This window comes from Gobius niger (assembly GCF_951799975.1).
Source record: "Gobius niger genome assembly, chromosome: 7".
NCBI classification, from domain to species: Eukaryota; Metazoa; Chordata; class Actinopteri; order Gobiiformes; family Gobiidae; genus Gobius; species Gobius niger.
In genome coordinates, this window is record NC_136858.1 from 18,463,942 (window position 1) to 18,469,941 (window position 6,000).

At 40.9% G+C, this 6,000-nt stretch overlaps 1 long non-coding RNA gene across 1 annotated transcript in view; it reads left to right on the forward strand.

Annotated features, from left to right (window-relative positions):
- LOC306965925 overlaps window positions 1-2,742 on the forward strand; it is a 109,241-nt gene extending 106,499 nt beyond the window's left edge. The window contains exon 2 of the long non-coding RNA XR_013793082.1: window positions 2,576-2,742. This is a non-coding gene — a long non-coding RNA (uncharacterized lncRNA). The remainder of the gene's footprint in view (window positions 1-2,575) is intronic.
- The last annotated feature ends 3,258 nt before the right edge of the window (window positions 2,743-6,000 follow it).

Below are 6,000 nucleotides of genomic sequence, written 5' to 3' on the forward strand. Positions count from 1 at the left end.
CTCGCTCCGGCGTGCGCCCCTGACTCGTTGGGCTCTCGCCAAATCGGGTTAAACATAAAGCAAATACACCAGCTCAGGCCTGTCCATAAACTGAAGAATAACAATAGTTTTTCAGTCTATGGGACAGTCACACCAGTCCTGTTAATGTGTAACACGGGCAAACGCATCAACAAACGCACGCGCTTCATGTCAGATAAGTCCGTGCAATAGCCGCACAATTTGGGCTGACTTTGCTCCACAGAATAAACATAAAAACACTACACTCTCACTGTGCACTTGGTCTTCTGGGGATCCATAGAACTTGCTGCTCTTAAACCTCTTTATCCATGATTCTCACTCGTCTGGTCAGTCCTCAGCTCCAGTTGGAAAAACTTTATAATCCACACACACAGGCCTGTCTTCACCTGCCCCGCGCCCATCGCCGCTTGCTTTACGTGTCTATGGTTGTAAATAAGCCTTAACTTATCCATGATGTAGCTGCTGGAACCACGCGCTGTTGTTTTGGTGCGAGGCAGCGTGGGAGATGCATTCAGGGAGAGCGGGAAACGCGCACTTCTTACTGTCCCTTTTTTTCCCCACAAACGCGGGGAAAATCTGGACAAATATATAACAGTGGGGTTCTCCAGCGGGGGGGCAATAGGGGTGGCAGGAACTGGCTCCCAAACATCAGGAGGAACGACCGCAGGAGGAGGAAAAGCCGGCGTTTTGGCGGAAATACCGGCTTTCAAGAGTATGACGTTTATTTTGAGCGACGAAAAACAATAAAATATATTTATTCTAACATGTCAAGATCACAATCATCTTCCAATTTAGAACTAAAATATTAAAGAACCAACACAAATAAAACACACTTCAATTAAATATGTTTTTTTTTTTGTAATTTATTTTCCCAAGCCACTCAGAGCCGCAGTATAAGGATGAAAGAGCCGCATGCGGCTCCGGAGCCGCGGGTTGCCGACCCCTGGTCTAGATATTCATTCATGTGCTCCTTTGTGTTCCTCTGTACTCTATAGTCCAAACCGTTGGTGCTTTTGTACCGTGTTCACGTTTCCCCATGGTCACTGTGGGACTCAATCTCCACCTTTCCTCGCCAAACACACAAACACACTCACACTAACACACACACACCCTCACACACACACGCACACACACACACACACACACACACACACCCTCACACACACACACACACACACACACACACACACCCTCACACGCACACACACACACACACACACACACACACACAAACACACACACACACACGCACACATGCATATGACAAAATGTGGATTTTAAGTTTCCATTGGGCTACTTAATTTTGATCCAAGTACGGACCTTTTAAGCAAGGCTTAGACCCAGGGGAAGATGGTCTCCAGATGTCCCTGGTCTGACACGCCGACAGGGGCATAGGCAACGCAGGCGGCCACCAATTTGGCACAAAGTTGAACAGCATCAAAAAAGGACAGATAGCACCGACAGCAGTGTTAATTTTGACAACATATTTTAATTTAGTTTCAGAATGACGAAAATGTAATTCAATTTTAATCAAGATTCTGTCAAAAAATTCTCTTCAATTTTAGTCTAGTTTTAGTCTTTGCATAAATAATATTAATTATAATCATGTCTAATCAAGGTCCTCTGGTTTATGGAGCTTCTCCCACATGAACAAAGCTCAGAGCTGTTCAGGATTTAGTTGATATGAGGCTGTTTCAGACGCTCATTGGAAGTTTGGATCATTTTAGTTTTAATGTTTTTTGGGGGTTTTTCGGTTTTTTTACTCTTATTTTAGTCGACAAAAATATCAGGACATTTTAGTCATAGTTTTTGTCTAATGAAAAACTTTTAATTTGGTTTTAGTCCAATTTTAGTCAGCTAAAACATGACTTTGACAAAAATTATGGCAAAATATTAGAGTCGGCGAAATTAACAGTGACCAAGAAAAGAGGTAATAACCAACTTTTCCCTCAGTGTAGTTCTCCATATTTCATCTGCTTGTCTGTATGATATCTGTCTCATTCATAGCCGTCTGAAGTTTTTGTGATATTGGGCTTTACAAAAATGTATGAATTAATTAATGATTTAATTACGATGCGATTTCAATACAAGACTATAAGGCAGGGGTGGGCAATTAATTTTCATAAGGGGCCACACTAACAATAACTCAAACTTATTCTGCTCAACTTTGTGTATTTTGAATAGCTGATATACCGTAATTTAGTAGGACTATAGCTTTCTGTAAATATTTAGCCATGTCAAGCCAAGGACGCGCATGTGTGCATCATTATGTATCGTTATTTATCCTTGTTAACTTCAACCATCTTCAAATGGAGTTTGTTGGAAATGAAGCGATGCACTATAGTAGGGTCTCCAAGTACATTTCCCTGGGTCTAAAATACTGTATATCGGGAGTGTATCACCGGGGTCCATAAACAAAAGCTCCAAACTGAAAAAATGTTTTGTTTGGGAAAATACTATTGAGGAAACTTTGTTTCAATAAATGAATAATAATGAGCCTGGCAGGACTGTAGCCTCATAAAAACCCAGTGGTAGCAAGCTACTATTGTAGCCACAGCTGCACTGGGGCAGACTGTCCATTTCCCACTTGACTACAATATGTTGTTTATATCCTGATCTTTCATTATGTCAGTGCCCTCTGCTGGACACCTGTGGAATTCTATCCTTTTATTTTTATTTAAGCTGCCCCCTAGTGGCTGCAGTGAGCATTCTGGTAATTTCTTTTTTTTTTAAACTCTGCACAGGCATGGGCTAGAGCAGGGGTCACCAACGTGGTGCCCGCGGGCACCCAGGGGCCCTTTGGGGCATGTCCAGTAGCCCTTGGTACTTTTTCTAAAGTGTAAAACACTTTATTTTCTTGAATAATATTCTTAAAATTACAGTTATTTCGGTTCTTGTGACTCGGTATGAGTTTAAAATAAAGCTATTTTAATATAATATGGGTTCAATATCCTATAAGTGAACAGTGTACGTTAAAGTCTTTAGGATTTGTTTTTAACTGGTAGCCCTCGAACAACTTAATGCTCTTAAAGTAGCCGTCAGCTGAAATAAGGTTGGTGACCCCTGGGCTAGAGACTTACTTTTTTTTGACATACTTATGAATTTATGCCAGACTCAATCATCTCGCGGCCGGATCGGGCCATATTTTGCCCAGGTCTGCTATAAGGGAAACAATCAAACCTCCGGAAGTTTGTTGATCAATCATATTATTGTGCCACGTCACGTCCAATTTAACAAACATGTCATCTACAGACATTTTCCTCATCTGAATTGCTACATTATTAAAACCAGATTGAAAAATATCATACACAAGCTCCTCTTTCATTATAAATAGAGCAGTGTTGTTTTGAATCGCTATTGCACAGTGAGCTTTTTGGGGCCTTGAAGTTGGACGGTCATGTTTACAAATTTGAATTACAGCCCAAGGTGATTAATTAAACATGGATCGTCCTTATTTATAGCAAATTCTCACTTTCTGAACGTGCAAGGCTTTTGTCTGTTGCCTAAATTTGATTTTTTTTTTACACAATTTATTCCTGTCCAGCAGAGACTAAACCTTAAAATTCACCAGATAGATTTAGACAAGGGGTGGGCTCTGGCCTGAGGGGTATTCTTTCAGTCATCTCATGCAGACTGTAGTGGCCAAACTTTTGTCCTATCATGTTCTTTCAAAGTTAATATCACTGTAGCTAAGCCTTTATGATAATTTAAAAAATGCTCCAGAGTTTCATCATTGTCAAGGCCGCTGCTGCAGGAGAATTTAGACAATATCCACATTTTAAATGTAAAAGTCTATCAATTATTATGTAATTCACTGGAAATCATATTCAAGGACAGTTCTGCTTCCTGACAGCCTTGTGTATGTCCTTCAGTCAGTTGAACCTGACATGTATTGAGATTCTGAGGCAGGACTGAAGAAGCTGTGAGGTGTTAATTCTCTCTGAGATAACCCTGTCTGCTGCTCGAACATGTTTTATGTGATCTCTGTCCAGATCTTTGTAGTTTAGCGGCACATGGTGCTGCGGTTCGCGCTCGTGCCTCACAGCAAGAAGGTCCATGGTTCAATCCTGGGATCAGATCAGGCCTGTCTGTGTGGAGTTTGTTTGTTCCTCTTGTGGTAGGTTTCCTGCGGATACTCCAGTTTCCCCTTACTGCTAAAAAACACAGTAGTCCAGGATGAGTGAGAGCGTGTTTGAGAGTGCGAGTGGTGGACGATGGATGGAAATTTAGCCCATAGCTACAATCCGGTGTGGTGTGTTTACATGCATAAGAGCCACAAATAAAAAATGCAAATGTGTAAAAGCACAACAGTCTAGCTTGATATCCAAAGAGTGTTCAATGGTCTATTCAAGAGGGGACACGTGGCTTGTGTAGATTTGGCTTCGGTCCTATTTACAGCCTTCAAATATCATTTTCAGATATTGAGTCTAAGAAGTTTCGAACTTCATAATCTGGGTTTATTTTGGAAAGGTTTATTATTTTCATTTTTTTCACCTTTAGTTCCATAAAACAGGTTTAACCAAGCGAGCTTGCACACGCACAGTCACAATGGAAACTGATGTGAGCTCAGCCTGATCCAAAGGTTTAAGGTCACAATTGGTGAACAAATGAGAATAGTTTGACCTTGTTAAAAATTAGTAATTTTGCAGGTTTAAAGTAAACCTTTGAGCTTTCACGTTTTCATCTGTGCATCTTTTCTTCTCATAAAATTCAAAAGCGACCCAGTACAGATGACCAATGACCATGTTATATAACTTTAACTCTAAGATGTCATTGTGTACCTCCTGACCGGTAAGAATGCGATCTTATACAATAACTGAATGATGCTTGAAGATTACTGAATATTAGCCTCTATGAATCAACGCAGGTGCTAAATTTGTTATCAGAGTTGTAATCAGAGGCTAAAGGTTTAATACTGCACTGGGGAGGAAGCAACATAAACCTTTCCCTTAAACTGCTAACACTCTCTATGGGAACTGACTGCCTGTGTGCAAGAGTCATCGGCTTATAGAGTAAAGCCCAAAACAGACTTCTGAGAAAAGTTTTTGCACCGTAAACGCTCTTAGTTCTGTTTAGTGTATTGAGAAAATCCTTTGCAATCCTGTAACGCATCAACGCACACCAAATAATCTCATAAACATATTCCATTTTGAGGCAAAGGACTCCCCGACTGATCCTCGTGGTTTCTTAAAAGTAAAGACTAAAACTTTCCTCTCACCCTTGAGGGATAACTTCTATTTTGTGCACCAACTTTCCGAGTCCCTATCTTGCATGCATCCGTTGTCTTTTGTTCGCGCAGCTTTGTAGCAGGAGAGATGTTTCTCTTGAGCATTCGATTGTCCCCTACAAACAATGAATAGCTTTTCATTTCACATGCTCACTTGAAACACTCCTCTGTCTGTGTTGTGGACATGTTTCTCTCCAGGAAACTTTTACCTCCAAAGGGACAAGCAAGATAGATGATCTGTGGTTACTTTTTATTAAATATTCATCATGCTGGGAGGTTCGGGGGAATAAATAGGTGTTTTCTACTTTTAAGTGATCATATTTTGGGATTAATATAAACTCAAAATATCGCTTGCCCAGGATTCCGCATTTAACCCTTCTCCTTCACGGCCTCGTCCTCTGGCTAGCTGTGCTGCAACCCACCTCTGCCCCGTCACCATCTCCGTCATGGATTCTCTCGTCGCTCATCCTTCTCCATCCTCCTATTTCAACACCAGTGTCCAGGCTCTGGGGGAAAGACGTCCCTAATGCTCAGCTCACATGCTCATGTATTTACCATCAATTGTGCATGACCTATATGTCTTCTGCCGGCGTTTTATGTTTCTGTCCGTCAGTCACTCCAAGTTTGTTTAATAAGGAGGAGGTTAACTCACTTTAACTTGAATTGATCTCTGGATATTCAATTGTCAATGTTCTTTTCATTGCTGGCTAATAAGTACTATATTTCTACATTATTTTCAAACAACAAGATAAAAC